At 47.9% G+C, this 16,609-nt stretch overlaps 1 long non-coding RNA gene across 7 annotated transcripts in view; it reads right to left on the reverse strand.

Moving 5' to 3' along the window:
* The window catches only part of LOC308195914, a 314,751-nt gene that overhangs the window by 285,318 nt on the left and 12,824 nt on the right, over positions 1 to 16,609 (reverse strand). The window lies entirely within an intron of this gene.

The raw sequence follows: 16,609 nt of genomic DNA on the forward strand, positions 1-16,609 counted from the left end.
TATGGCATCAAATATACAGCAGAGCTGCAATTTTCTGATTTGTATTATGGAAAGTCAGAATGTAGCTCACATGAACTGAACTGAATTATACATGGATTGGATTTTTATTTTTACTTATTTGTATTTATACAGAAAGCAAAAGCGCTGCACGGATCAATAGAGTGAAACAAAACCTGGCTCTGTGGAAACAACTATTGACCTTTATTGGGCACCCACTCTTACATTTATTTATTTGTATCATTTCCTGTTAAATACCTCAGAGCTTTCGCTATTAAATGAATCACTGCTGACTACAGCAAGGGGCAAATAGTTTTGTTTAACACACAAGCAGCAGCTCATCTCTACAGCGCTCACTGCTTTGGGCGCTCGCTAGGCCTTCCCCCTCAGCCCATGCACACGTGCGAATCGCCCTTCTGCTCCCTCAGCTCTGCCCGTGACAGAGATCTGTACGTGGATCTAAATGTCTCAGCTGCGTTGCATGACTTCAGTAAAGGCTGTACCACAACAGACGTTGCATTCCCTGGTTCGTTCAGAGAGCAGCATTTCGGTGACCGCCACGTGCAGACAGCAGATCTAATTAAAGCTGTTTGAAGAAGTTGCAGAGATCTGTGCAGAGGCTGAAAAGGTCGCAGGGCTGTGCCTGTCGAGGGGACAACTGAATTTATTTTTCCCACAAACACAGCAACTGTTAAAGAAACTTCACTAAGGTCATAAATCAGGTGTTGAAATTTGAGAATACGTAATGGTCAGGTCTAACTCACCTGGCCCCCTGCTGCGTGTGTAATTGCTGACGGATTGGTACCACAGGATCCTGGAATAACTGCGGCTGAAAAGGACTCCGGTGCAACCTCCTGCTGAGAGCAGGATCAGCCGTGAGGCTGGACCAGGTTGGTCAGGGCGTTATTCAGCCAGCCCTTGAAAACCTTAAAGGATGGGGACAGCACAACATCTCTGGGCAATCTGTTCCTGTGCTGGACTGTCCTCACGGGAGGACAGCCTGTTAACCACCGGCACCCCTGGAGCTCAGGCATCTGACCAGGCTTTCACTCAACTGTTTGTCCACCCACTTAGACTGTAACTTCCCAACTTGGAAACGAGTACTGTGAAACAGAAGAAGGTTGTGTCAAAACCACTGCTGAAGCCAAGGTAAATACCAGCTGCAGCACTCCTCTCGTCTGCAAACCCAGTCACTTGATCACAGAAGGTAATCAGGTTGGTCAGGCAGAACGTCGCCTTCTTCATGCGCACAGAAGTGGGCTTCAGGATGATTTGCTCCGTGATTTTCCCAAGGATAGTTTCCTGGATTGTTCTTGTAGCCTTTTTGAAGCTGGTTATAACAACCATCTTCAGCTGCCAGGTGACTCCCCTGCTCACCGTGACGTTTCAAAGAGGATAAAGAACAGCCTTACAAGGATATCACCCAGTTCTCTCAGCACTTTCAGACGCATCCCATCTCATCCCATGGACTTGTGTGGATCAAGTTTTCATAAAAACAATCCCTGAATAGATCCTTAACCACTGCTGGTGTTTTTTCTCCTCCTTGAACACCTTCACTGGGCACAGAGACACAGGAGACCTTGCTGGTAAAGACAGAAGCAAAGAAGGCGCTGAGTACCTCAGCCTCATTGTCTGCTGTCACTGCATCACCCACCCCGCTCAGCAACTGGCTCACCCGTTCCTTAGCCTGCCTGTTACTGCTAATCTAGAGGTAGAAGCTCTACTTGTTGCTCTTGACATTCCTTGCAAGTCTCAACTCCAGCTGCCATTTGGTTTCCTGATACCATCCCTACGTGCCCAGGCAAGATCTCCAAATTTCTCCTTCGTAGCCCGTCCCTGCTTCCACCTCCTGTGTACAACCTTTTGCACAGGAGCTCCATCCTGACTTCCCTGCTTAGCCAAGCTCGTCTTTTCTCCTGATGCCTCTGCTTCTCTTCTTGCTTATAGGGGTGGACAGGTCTTGTGCTTGAAGGGTGCTGTCCTGTAAGGCTGAGCAGAGTGGGTCTGCATTCAACAGTGTCTTCAGTGTTCATAAAAAATTATCTTTAACAACATTATCACATCGGTTTTTGCACGGGGTTGAGACCCTGGAGTGGCAAAACACCTAGGAGTCTATGTTGTTACACTGTGCCCATCTCAAGTCCTAGGGATGCAGTTTTGCTAAAATGCAAACCAGAAAATCATAGGAACACAAACCAGAGTTGAAAGAGCGTGGACTCTAAAACACCATTGTCTCGGCAATTCCCAGACATAAAGCCAAAAAGCCCTTGCTCTCTGCTGGCTTTCCAAACTGCCTGGGGTTTGCAGGTCAAATTACGTTTTTCTTTACTCACATATCTGCAGGAAATGATGACTGCGAGTCAAAATCTGCTCTGTTTCACAAGCAGATTCTTAGTAGCCTTTGGAGACCCCAGTGGAAGCTGACACAACACCTATTCTCCATTGCCTGCTCCAGAAACTTTATTTCCATCTGCCTTCTGCCCAGCCATGTATTAGAAAACAGTAACCGCCAGCTCCTTCTGTTGTTCCTACAAGGGGAACGTTACTCATCAGCAGGGAAATGGCACTCTGTGGACATCCAGAAAAATAAAGCTGCTTTCCCCCTGAAGGCTGTTGCTGACTGCAGCAGTGCCTGCAGGCTCTCTGAATTAGTCACAGCAATAACTCGGGCTCCTGCAAGGAGATGCGGTAATCCCCCGCTGTTACAGAGCACTGTCTAATTTTGGAATGTCAGCCCCAATGCAACATCTATCTCTTAAAACTAGCAAGACAAATGCTAACCCTTGGGCTTGCTGAGACTCATTCCATTTCATCTGAAGTGAAACTGGAATGCCCAACATACTTTGCAGTAGCCAGGAAAAGAAGCATTTCAATGTTTCCAAGTATAAACTGAAGTTTCCCGAACAAGTGGAAGACAAAGACGTGCCCAAATAATGAATGACAAGAGGAAGACAGCCGGTGTGACTTGGTGGAGATGGGTAGCAACACGTGCTGCCACTGGTTTAGCTGACTTTGGGATGGTCACCCTTGTACCCCTATCTGAGCCTCCTCTTCTAAAAGACACAGAAAACAAGGATCAGTGGCACTGGACTCAGTTGCAGTGTGCTGTGTGAATTACTGATAGCAAGTACTGTACAGATTCTGGTATCTGTATTACAGGGCTCTTCCAACAACAAATCAGTTACTATGTCGTGTCATTGCCAAACTCATTCTTTTCCCAGGCAACGTATATCCTCCTGAGGCAGAAATGACTGTCTGTTCACAGCTCACAGTTATCACATGCTTTCTATGTTCATTTCGCTTCTTTCTGATCCTTGCACTACTACGAGTTTTATTGCCAGTTCAAATTAAATTACTTTTACAGTGTGTATTTATCTTTCTGCCTTTTAATATAACAATTTGGAAACCTACTGCATGGGTAAAACAATAATTCTGGTTTTTCTTTATGGCAACGGAACAAGTTCTTTGCCTTTCTTTTCTCAGGGAGAACAGTCAGCAAGGGCAGCACCCCAGCTTGCAGAAGAATGTATTTTTTTACATGCTGATTGCACAGAAAACTATTCAGCAGCTGAGCACTTCCAAGCTGTCATTTTGTCACACTACTGTCTGTTAATTACATTTATAAGTCCTTGTACGTGGGGGAGGGGGATGGTAGATATTGAGTATCAGGTGATATTTACCTTGTCTCCCCCATAGTTAGCAAAGAGGATATTGCTTATCTCATCGTAACTTCATGACCTACGGCATAGGTTGGTGAAACAATCCTCAGTAGTGTTAGTTATCACTAACACGGTGCGCTGGACTCTTCCTTTAATCTTTCCTATAACCCAAACCATAAAAAGGCTGCTGAATGCCCGTCCAGGAACTCAGTCTTTCTGTCCAGACGAGCACAAACTTTGCTGCCAACATGAAGAGTTTCCGCATTGCTCTCTCTTTGCTCTTCCCTCTCCCCACTTTAAGTACAGCCAAGCCTCTTTATTTTCTACTGTTTGTAGAGCTGTTTCCCAGTCCTAAGGTATAAACACACTTCTGATATTCTGATTATTTCCTACTGATATCCCAAATGATCTGGGAAGAGAGTACACACTGAGATGAGAAGAACTTAGGGAGGAAACAACCTCCTTATCATGCCGCGTGTCACTAAGAATAAAGACCTTGGAAGAAAAGGCATCGTGTATGCAGCTTAGGCGACATTGCTTTCACTAGTGTGCCAGCATCAGGCGGAGGCATTGCGATGAAGATTGGTTCGCTTTGCTGAGGAAACAATAAGAAAAGTTGACAAGAGATCTTGGGGAAATTCCAGTCAGTCCCTTCACGTGTTGTTTCAAACTGGCTCTGTGTCCTCAGGAGCAGTGCACAGGGCGGAATGGTTCAGGTGTGCAGTTCATATGAGCCTTAACTCTGGCAGCCTAACAAAATAAATGAACAAAAAGGAATAACAAAATAAACAAAAAAGATAAACAAAACGGAAGGAACTTGTCCCATCATCATTATTTCATCCCAAAGCATGTTCACTGTCATCCCTGCCCTGATTCAGCTCCGAGTTCTGTGGCACTGAAGGCTGTAGACACACCAAGAAAGACAGTCTCCATGAAAAAGAGTAAGGAAAGTGTTTTTGCCTTCTTTTCACAGAGAGAACTAATGCAGACAGTGAGGAATCAACCAAAGGACACTTGTTTTTATGCATTAGGTTCCTGCTTCTGCCTTAGAGGACTGCAGACATGTGCAGAGCAAGCACCAAACTCCCCGTCCGCTCTCAGATGAAGTCCTGCCAGTTCAGGGAACTGAGTCCAAAATTCAGACGTCCCCACACTGCACTCACTGCAGCCCCAACCTCCCCCCTCTTCCCATCTGCTATGCTCCTGAGGACACAGAACCACTTTAAAAAAAAAAAAAAAAAGTAAATGGGCTGTTTTGACTTTCCTGTCTAACAATCCCTCGCAAAGAACAAGTCAGAAAACATTCCCTCCAGGCCCAGGAATTTTGGTGGACAGAGAAATATTCCTCCAGTCGGTCCTTGTGTGATGACACCTGGGACAGCAGAGCTGCTGCGGCCGCAGGAACTGGGATGTGCCCTGGCAGGTGCTGGAGAGCACCCCTCGCTGCGGCTCCCCGGCTGCATTCTCTGGCGGACGGGTGCCCGAGGGCGGTGAGGACATGGGTCGGGTCCCAAGCGGCCACCGAGCACTGGAACACAGCAGGGTCGGTCGCCTCACCTCCCAGCCACCGGATCTCATGAGTACGTTGTTGTAAGAGAGCAGCCTCTGGCAGCTCCCTTTCCCTGATGGCTCTAAAATAGCAACAGCATTTAGCAAAGCAAACTTCAGCTTAGAGCGTCATTAATGTGAGGCTGCCATGAGGAGATTCTTAGGAGGATTGGTAACATTCACCGGTGTTAAATCCTGCTGGCAGAGCACTGTGAAATAGGATAAAAATAGACCAAATCTGGTGGCAGCCAGCATCGCCTGTGCAGAGCGTTTCTGCCTGCAGCCTGCGTGCTGGGGCTGGCAGCGGGACAGGGTGGCTTATTTCTGTCTCCCCAGCTCTGTTTCTACTGGTTTTTCTGTTTTAAGGGAAGGTTGCAAATGAAAGCTGAGTGAGGACATGGGAAAAGGAGGTGAAATTGAGATTTCAGGGTTTCTCAAAGCAATGATTTCAGATGAAAGCATGTACCACGGAGTTGCAACGTTCTGAAGTCCCTCGCAGCTGCAAGGAAGGTTGCTGTTTGCCCAATTTAACTCGTAAACCCAGAGGAAAGAGATCTTGCGAGAGATGTTCTCCTCTCAGTAGGAAGACACATAGATTTTGATCTGTCAGCATCTGTATCAATCAAATGATAGTTCATGCCTTAATTTTGCCAGAAGAGATGACTCTGAGTAACTGAAAGGGCAGCAACAGGCAAATTCTAACAAAGCAAATTCGAGACATTACCACTCATCGCTTCCTAAAATAGAAACTATCCATTCTACAGCATCTAAAAGACTAAAATTTCAGAAACACTTTTTATATCTTTTGCTAATTCTTAAAAAGAAACCAGAGAATAATTCAATACCTTTCTATAGTTAGTCTAATATTTGAATTTGCTCCTTGCCTTGTTTTGATTATCTACCTACAGACAGAGCTGTCTGTGTCTAAAAAGAGGATGAGAACCAAGAACACTCGAAAAATAAACAAACAAAAGCACCAGGTGACGGGATAGACAGGTCTGGAAAGGCACTGCAGGCTGCTCTGCAAGGAACTTCTTTACTGAACTTCTTTACCGAAAGGGTTGTTAGGCATTGGAATGGGCTGCCCAGGGAAGTGGTTGAGTCACCATCCCTGGAGGTCTTTAAGAGACGTTTAGATGTAGCCCTTAGTGATATGGTTTAGTGGGGGACTTGTTAGTGTTAGGGCAGAGATTGGACGGGGTGATCTTGGAGGTCTATTCCAACCTAGATGGTTCTGTGATTCTGTGATTCTGTGAACTTACCCGCGACCGAAAGTGTGTCCTTTGTACACTCCCCCACACCTGTGCTGTAGAAGAGCACTGTGCTGTGGCCGCCCACATCTACATCACATTTTCCCTGCCTCAGAATGCTCAGCCTCAGACTAACGCTTGGCTTAGACACGTGCTGCGCAGAATAAACCCCAAATCAACCCAATAACGGTACTACGTTGTTCTGCTAAGTATGAGACAGCCTGACTATAGCCATCCGTAACGTACCTGGCTCTACAAGGTGTTCGTAATTAACCAGAATGTATCTTGTTCGCATTTGCAGAGAAAGTCAAATGTTAAAAAAGACTAATTCCTGCAGAGTATTTCCTTAGTAAATAATCATCATCATCATAAATGGATGCAGCAACAGAGGTCTTGTTTGGTATTAATGCTGCTCATGTGGAACTCAGACCAGGACACAAAGGTTTTCCTGTTCCAAACAGCTTTCAGCTGTGCCCAATTTGCCAACATCCTGCGCTTCATTTCACTAAGCAATAAATCCAGACCAAAGCATGCAGATACGTTGCCAAGTCACCATTTCTGTCATTATTAGGTAGAAAGTTAGCTTTACACCCTTAGCTAAACTGGACCACCAAAAACCATGACCAGTAAACTGAGTGCCATGAAAAATTCATGAGTCCTTTCCATCACCTCTGCCCTGAGTGCCTTCACAGGCACTGCCAGGAGAGAGGCACGGTCCCTTTTACGTGGCTCGGACTTGCAGAGACCTCCTCCCCCCACCCATGCCACGGGAAGGCACACGACATCTGCATCGCAACGAGGTGCTAGGCAGGAGCTCGCTGGGCAACCCAGCCCTGAACAGAAGCCTGACATAAGACATTCACTGCATGACACTGGCCAAGAAACCTGTCTAAGCTGAGCTCTGGGAGTACAGCGCTATGTTAACATCTTCTTGACAGTGTGCACTTCTTGTTTACCCATTCCAGTTTTAAATAGCACTATACTACCAAATCCCTTCTTAGCTTTTGGTGATGTGGAACTTGTATAGAGGGTGTAAAAATAATTCTAAGATATTCAGAAAAACCCAGACTAGTTCTGAGCAAACTTCTCAACAGAGCAAATTAACCCCAAACGAGGGCTAACACCAGCTCTCCTCTGCTCCCTGACAAGCTAACGGTCCCCAGGGACAGCAGAGACAGCGGTGGGACCTCGTCGCATCCCAGGGGCTTGGCAGCTCCCGAGGCTGTGGGACGGCCTCAGGCCTCGCGGTGTCAGGGCAGCCGGTTCTCCCCGAGCGCTCCCCGGCTCTCTCCTCCTCGCTCCCTTCTGCAGCATGGAAGACCTGTCGTGTAAAAGTCGGCCGCGATCCATGGTCCAACAGATTAATTTAGAGCAGAATGAGGGCAAGAAAAAACAGTAGCTGAAAGTAAATTTCATCCCAAATGGACTGATGAACCTCACCTTCACAAACGAAGAGGCAGGCTGTTCCTGTCAGAACTGGCTGCCTCCTGCGGTATCTTAATGACTTATTTAATTGCCATTATCGTTACTATATGAGGAGAAGGGGGGCAGAGGGGAGAGCAAGAGGAATTCATTTGAAGTTTATAATAATGCCTACTCCCTGTCATGCCGCATTAATGTTCTGCCAGGCAAGCAAAAAACTGTGATGTTGTACAATCAGATTTAATTAAATTCAAGGAAAGAAATGTGTCATTTTCTATCAGAAATGGGAAGATTTTTTACATTTGTACCTAAAAAGCAGGAATGCTTACCCTGACAAATGGTCTGCTAGCGCCACACATATTTAACACGAGCAGAGCGCTGGTGTTGCACTGATAGCACCAGCTGGCATTCCCGAACCCCATCTCTCTGCACAGGAACCTACCTCACGTTGCCATTAGAAACATGAAAATAATCCGTCTTTTTCTACCCAGCAGTTTTTTACTGGAAATGAAACCTTCCTGCTTCAGAACAGATTGGGCTACTTAGGTCTTGGCAAAGAAAGTATCGTATCTCTGCTACAGGAGGGAAAATCCTGCTGGAAGGGAAAGAAGAGTGATGCTAACCGGCTGAATGAACAGGACGTGCAAGCACGATGATCCTGCGAAACCTGTGAGAACACGAGTCAAACATCAGCATGCGTGGCCGTGGCTGGCACATGTCGAGGAGACAAGGGGTTGCGAGACCTGTGTCAAGCAACAGCTCAAAGCAAGACGTATGAGGAGACCATTTGCCCACGTGCTGCCCAGAACGGCGCAGGGGAACACTTTCTAGAGGAGAAAGGCAGCTAATGGCATGTCCCCAAAGGGCTGAATTAGGTTTGAGAGCTTGTAAGTTCTTCTAACTCTTTACAACTTTAGGGGAGTAGAAGCCTGAAACGTCTTTAAATTGTAACATGGGGTTACACGGGGAAAAGGTTAATACCCACCGCTACGGAATCATAACGGTGGCGGCACTGCAAGGATTCATCACTGCTGCTACAGAATTTTAATTCCCTCAGATACTCCGTTACTGATCGTTTCTCTGTGCCGTATCAGTGGCAAGCTATCTGTATAACTCTGGGACCAAACCAAATAATAATAATAATAATAATAAATATTTACATTTGCTCCACAGAGCTGCTTCATGCAAAGCAGCCTGCCAGGGAGCATATTAATGCATTCATTTTAAATAGGCTTGTTTGTACTGGTTCCTTGCAGGAATTTGTTCTTTCTCCCTTTCCTTTAAACGGCACATTGGAATTAGTATGCCATTGTGCAGATCAAGGCCATTTGCACAAATATAAAATATTCAATTAATAAGGCTGGAATATTTAATCATGATATTGAAATACTTAGGATTGCATTAACATTTATTATTCTTTAGGAAGGAAGGATTTCCAGCACTCTGCCTGCAACTGTTCTATAATTGCTCTTTGGAGCTTGATGTGGGTTTTTGGTCTCTTTCCTAAACCAATGTTAAAAGGCACTATTAATGCAGATTAAGCTAAATTTCAGAAGCACTAGAGTAATACTCCAAGAGAGAGTGTAATTACTAGCTCTTGATTTGAAAAACTGGGAGAAACATTTTTTTTCTGTTTCCAATTAGCAGAGCAAAGATGTCAGAGAGTTATGCAGGAGTCAGCCGAATCCATTCCTGGCTTAGGCCACGATGAAGAGAAGCCAAGCACTGCACATCTCAATCTGAGTGGGATTGTACCAGGCTGGTAACTCCCGAGGGAGACAGACATTTGGATAGCAGTAAGTAACTCCTTCTTCAGGGTTTCAGACATCTATGCCACTGTCAGCCACTTGTCATATCAGTTTGCTGCATTTCATCCCGTACTTCAGGGGACAAAGAGAAGTAGGGAAATACCCAGATTCTCCAGGCACACAACCACTTTATCGTCCCACATGTCTGTTCCAAGTAGCTGAATAACTGGTCACTATCTAATCAGGCAAGGCAGCCAACAAAGACGGCCCTGCCCCACCGTCATGGTTTAGGTCACCAAACAGAAGGCGTCAGCGACACGAGTGGTTTCATTTGTGTGAGACAAGATTGGCCTGCCACAAGTCCAGTGATCAGCCCTGCCTAGTGCAGGTCATTTGCCAGCGTGGGTAATGCAGAGGGAGATTTATCCACCTCCTCCCCCGTCCCTGCCCCACTCCCCCTCGGCACGATCCTTTTCCCACAAAAGCCCAGGATTTTGCCTGGGAGGTTTCTTGGGGGCCAGCCAAGGACTCCCTTTCAAAGAAGAGAATCGTGAGAGGGATTTGTGTTACCTGAGGTTACATGCAGTACCTAGGGTTATGTGTGGAAATGCAACATTATCCCTGAACCCATCCAAAGGTTGATTCTGAAGGTTCTGGAGAGTCCCAGCTGCTGCTGGGGCCACGTTCTGGTAAGGATGCTCACTGGCCTGGAGGAAGGTCCCAGCCCCTCCTAGGACTGGGCCCAATTGTTGTGCTATAGCCCACAGTTGCCGTCATTCACAGAGTATGGTCGAGCCACCTTGTCCGGGCTCTGCACTGACACCGTGTTTGGCACGTGCACAAAACCAGCAAAGAACAAAACCCACGTGAGAAGAACTCAGAGGTCGCTCTGACTGGAAGTGGCTTCAGAGCCCAACTCCCTCCTCCACTTGGGAGAGGAGATCCTCCTGCACAACGGGCCTGGAAGCTGGGTTTCCCTCTTGGCAGGCAAACACTGACGTATTATTATTTAGCTGCTCTCACATGGCTTTCCCAAAGAACTTCAACCCTGGGCTGCTCCTGTACTGGACAGAGCAGTGAAGAAAAGGTTGGAAGACCTAAGAAGCAAACCCACATGCACGCACCTCATGCCTGTGGGACTTCTTAGACAAAGCTACGCTGAACCCCAACAGCACTTACCTGAAGAGGTGCGCAGAGGCCTCCCCTTCCTAACCGTAGCGCTCCAAAAGTCCTTCAACAGGCTGATGGCTGATTCCCTCATCTAACTTTAGTAAGCGACTGAGTGGGATTTAAGAGTTCTCCTGCTGCCTGATGGCAAAACTGACTCTAGACTCATACAACTGGACTGGGAGGAGTTTCTGCCAAGCCGCAAGGCAGTGAAATACAATCAGAAGTGAGAGATATTACAGATAGTGTAAAATACCTTTTTTAGAAAAAAAAATTAAACAGATCTTGTTAGTACCAGTAAGGCTGAAAAAACACACTCAATGTGTATCTTCACCAGAGAGACAATGAAACAAAAACTGGCAATATTTCAGCCTTGGTATTGGAAAAAATAAGAGCATGTCAAAGGAAAGCTTGAGACAACAAAGAACCACTGGTTTCATCCTAATGAAAAGGTCCCTAAGTATGGCTCCTGATTTCACAGGTTTTAGTCAAAGAAGCAAATTTGAGAAAACTGGACTGGGGAGTTGTTCATAGCCATAGGCGAGATGAAAGTCTGCAGATGCTAGAACTCCTAATACAGCAAGCTGAAAACCAAGTAGGGCTATTTATAAGAATGAGCCTCTTCAAGAAAGGGTAGTGGGAATACAGCATCTATAATTACCACTTTGAAAACAGGTGGAAAAAATATAGACCACCTGATGTCTTAGAAGGCATACAGGGAAATACGAGGAAATGTCAGAATTGTCAAAAAACAAGTTGGTTTAGAGCTTGCAAATGTCAGAAAAACAACAACAAACACACCAAACACATCAGAGACCTGGGACTGGCCTGAGACGGGGCAATTCTCACAGCCGGCCCAGCAGCAGGAAGGAATGGCCGACTGGTCTCGAAGCTCTCTGGCCACATCAACATACCAGTGCCAGGCCCAACCTTTTAAACCAAACACTTCAGCAGGATTCGTTAGTTTGGGGAGCAGTGACACTCTGCATCTGTCACCAGGCCAGCAAGGAGGAACCAACGCTACCCAGCCCTGCCTCGAGCAGGGCGGCTGGAGCAGGCGCTGCAGACATCCCCTCTGGCCTCAGCCACCCCAGGCACTTCACTGCTCGCTGAGACTGCACCAGACCGGGCTGCCCCAGGCAAGCTGTCACAGAAACATGCCGCATTTTCCTAGGAAAGCCGACCTTCCTGCATGGACAGGCTGCGCTTTTTTATTTTTTTTTCAGGAAACTGAAAAAGTAAGAAATTTGGAAACCTTGAGTGTGGTTTGGACCTAAAACGGGTTGTATGTGCCCTCCAACCTGAAAAAATGTTCTTTCCCAAGCAAATTCAAGTGCAAGGCAATTCATTTGGCAAACATCCAAAGGACTTGTAAAATGATGTACAAAGGACTTGTAAAATGATGTACAAAAAAATGGTAACACCGATCTTAAATTGTTTTAAGTGCTCACCAATGAATAATGTGTAGGTAGACAACGTCTACTCTGCTAATGGCTTTGTAATTTGTGTTGTTAAGAGCAAGCATTAGTGTGTCCAAAGATTCCTGCATTATTGCTAGCTTAAAATGTCTCCTCTCTTAAGTGACAAAAATAGAAAGCAGCACCGAAGGACTTATCCCTCGGACAGAACAGCCATTGCCTTCCCTTTTAACTCACCATGCGTACGTAGCTGAACATTTACAGTTAACGTCCGTAACTATCAAAGCCATTCCACTTTGCCATTATTTAAAAGCAGATGCATATGCTTTGCAGACTTTAGGTCGCCGAAGCACTTTGCCTTTAATTAAAGTCACTCCCATTTAGTACATGCCTTTGGCAGGTGTCCCTAGAGGACAGCCTGGAACGGTACCAGAGGAAGGGGAACGTCCGCACCCATCCACGCAAGCCCCAGCTGCCCGCAGAGCACAGCACAAGAGGTGAATTTACCCACAGCACGCCACGCCGGGGTCCCCGATGCAAAGAGGGATCCAGTTGCTGTGTACACGGGAAGGGGACACACACTTCAACCTGTCCGGTGACGAGGTGAAGCCTACCTCATGACGTGCTGCAGTTCGGCAGGTCCGCTCTGCACCTGTTTTCCATGCCAATGAAAAAAGCTTTTCCCGTGCCCAGAGCTCCCGCGGCGCAGCCCATGCCCGCTGCCTGGCTCCCTGCCCCCCCAGCAGCAACACCAAGCCCGTTTCTTTGACCATCAGCTTTATGTGCGACATGCTGTTAGCTGCCTGGACCTCACAACTTTACCTGCAATCACACCAACACGCTTCTTGATTTCTCTCTCTCTCTCTCTTTTTTTTTTTTTCTTTCCCCAGATGTATCTGTCAAGGCCACCTTGTCCCCTGGCTCCAAGGGGCTGTGCTGGCCCACACCTCCCAAACCACAAAACTTATTCTGCTTACAACTTAGTCTTGCCTGCTCCCTGCCACGTTCACCTTCAGCCCTTTTGCTAGCCCTTGCTGACTCCCCAGACACATCCCCACCACGTGTGCGTGCAGGTACAGAGAGAATGAGGTGCCTGGAGCCACGCTGCGGCAGCAGGGGCTGTAACGGCAAGGCCCCAGGGCTGTCGCAGTTCTAGGAAGAGTCGGATCAATGACTGAGAGTTCATCAAAGAGCCAGGGGAACCATGAAAGAATTTAGAAGTTTGCCTCAGAGTAAGAGATTTCAGGACTTGATCTTATCAAATGGGATTAAGGAGAAACCTGATCACAGCCTGTACGAATGCGCACATGAACAAAACTGCACAGCAAACTCTCCCACGTACCAGGGCTGGAAGGACCATCACCTGCACCGGACAGACAGCGACACTGTGTGACGGGAACTGCCTCTTTCTGCCCTCACAGTCGACATAAAAATACAGACCGTTTTCCAAAGCCTGAAACAAGACCATTTCAGGACCTAATTAACAGGAAAATTCTCCTGTGGGGACCAAGCAGCTGCTGGAGCAGCAGACCCACAGACGTGGTGGAGCCAAGAATACGAGCACTGTCCCACAGGTCAGTTTGAAGTTGACTGGATGCATGTCGGAATAGATTCGTGCAGCTGCTCCTTCCCCCAAAGCACCTTCCACCTGCAACCTTTTTGGGTAGATACTTCTCAGGTGGAAAGTCCTGATTTTAAAGCACATAAAACCGTGCCATAACTGTAATTTCTTCTCAGATCTCTGTAGTCTAAGTAGTGCCCTGGCCTACGCAGCTAATGAGAAGAGAAGTGCACCTCAGGACTGGTTCTGGGCAGGCAGACCGGCCTGTGCCTGCAGAGCACACCGAGGCAGCAGCACCGCGCGCTTCCCTCGCCGTGTGTTCCCTACCTGAGCACTACAAGCTGAGCGAGGGCACTGCCCTGCGCTGAGCTCTGCGCTGCCCACAGTCGTTCCGTCCTGCCTCCCTTAACACAGCGCCCTACGACCTGGGGCTGTCACAGTCTCAGACCGGCCTCTCAAGCTGACCTGCTGCTGCTCTTGTTTGACTCAAATAGGCTGGAAAACCTTTGGGGCAGGAATTCACCTGCTGACCTTTGCTGTTCAGCTCTGGGCTCAAATCAGGGCCGTGGCCTCACCTTTAGTACAAAGAACACAAGAACCAAAGGTCTGTGTAGCTCAGCACCCCGGCTCTGATGCTGGCCTAGGCAGACATGCTGGGAAAAAAAAGAAGAAAGCAGGACAAACACTGAGGGGTCTGCCCACAACACCGTCCTAGTTTGCATCCTTTTGGGTCAGGGCATAAGTTTTGACATATTTGGTGCCTCTGGGGTGATTTCCACTAATGGAAATATTCCAGTGCAAAAACCACATTGCTAGGAAATTAATAATAATGAAAAATTCAGTTCCTGTAAGAAAGCCCCACTTACAAGGCACAGGAATTTTTAAACTCGTATGTTACTTTTGTGTAACTTTGTGTGAGATCCCGGGACAGGTTATGACGCTGTGAACCCATCTCGCCGCTCAGGGAAATAACATCAAATTCTATAACCACAGGACCACACTGGGGACCGGACCACAGGATGCCTCAAAGCCTGAGGCTGTCGGGGCCTGGCCTCGCTCTCCGCCCCAGCCCCGGGCCCGACCCCTGGAAGGCCCTCTCGCTGCCCGTGCAGCCCCGCTGTGCTTTGAACCCTTCTCTGCCTCGTGCCCAGCTGCAAGCAGCTTGCTGCTGAACGTGGTGCGGTCTTCCTGGAAACAAAGGCACACACAGGTGAAAAGGTGAAGCTGCTTACTGCCTCCACTGCTATTAGAAAAGCATACGCTACTGGATTTATTCATGACCCCAGAAGCAGGTGTCACTGGAAGACAACCAGCCTTCGGTACCACACGGTGCCCTGTCCCAGGAGGACGGCTGACTGCCTGGCACTAACCAGCGGCACGGCTGAGCCCAGGCACAGGCACACACAGCTGCTGCAAAGCAACCGCACCTCGGGGAACAGCACCAGAGACTTGGCTCACTCCTTAACCCATGTTTTTTGTAATCCCTTAAAAGCTAACGTTTAGTAAGGGACACCCTCACTTATTCTAATTAAGATGCTGCACCAATACTTCGTCTTTCGGGTGTGGCAAGACTGCAGGAGGACCAAGGATGTGTCGCTCCCAGCTACACAATGGCTGTTTTGGGATTTCAGCTTACCTTATCATGTCACTATTTACTGAAAGAAAGAAGGTTACTCCATTATTCCTGCTGCTGCTGAACACCGAATGGCACAGGTCCCCAGAAGCATATGCAAAGTCTCCCCAAACTCTGCCTCGGTTCAATACCCAAACCCGTGGGCATCGTTAGAGCACCGGTGGCTCAGGCTGTACCTGTGCTGCGGGCGGGGGAAGAGATTGCAACATGGGGAGCACTTACACTAACTCAGCAAGCACAGGTAACAACCACTAGGAAACTAACTCCGTCGCTCCTCCCCATTCTGGCTCACCAGCTTGTTTTGCTGTATGTGCATGCACCGAGTGACAGAGCTGAGCTCCACTGCACCGTGTTGTTTCGCTCTCACCCTCTGCATGCGCAGTGCTGTGCCTCACGGGGACCCAAAACCAAAGAGGCACACAAAGCAGAGCCTTAAACAAAATGAAACAATTGCAGAAAATTACCTCAGACATCTGGGAAACCACCCTGCAGTGCAGCACTAGCTGTGGTGAAGGACAGAGCGGTGAAGCGGTGGCTGCCCGCACAGCCACTACTGCTACTGGTGCGGAGGAAAAGCCTTGGAGCGTGGGGATCCCACTGTGCTGGGAGCCATACAAAAGCAGAGACAGCTCCTTCCCACTACAATTATTTTCAAATGATAATAAACTTGGCAATAAATGAGCATTTTAAATCATGAGGCTGAACTAGTGCCTCCTGCAGTGTTCCCAACGCCCCTCGGGGCACACAACGTTGTCACCAGGACCCTCTCACAGTACTGCCATCAGCCACAGTCTGTGCCGAGGCAGAACCACATTTTGCCCTAAGTCAAAGACCAGGCTGTGAACGCGGATACCATGGCTAGTTTGTGTGCAGCGGCGCTCCTAACAGCGGCACAGCTTTATCCAGAGATGCACACGGTTCATTAACCTCATTAATTCAAGGGGTGTGACTGTAGTGATTTGTTTTGCCTTCCTCTGGAAGAGCCAGAGCAGCTGGACTGCACCTTGTCCTGTTTTCTTCTGTCACTTGTTCTTCGTTTTGGCCTAAGTGATAGGGCAGCACCCAAGTGTTTGGGAGGAATAAGCTACTGTCTGCAATAAGATCGGAGGGGCCTCGTGAACAGGGCAATGAGCGTACCCCCCAGGCGGCCAGTCCCCTCAGGGCGCGGGTTATGGACTCACCAGGAAAAGCAGACCTGCCTGGCAG

Source organism: Anser brachyrhynchus, assembly GCF_964034855.1.
Source record: "Anser brachyrhynchus genome assembly, chromosome: 5".
Lineage (NCBI taxonomy): Eukaryota > Metazoa > Chordata > Aves > Anseriformes > Anatidae > Anser > Anser brachyrhynchus.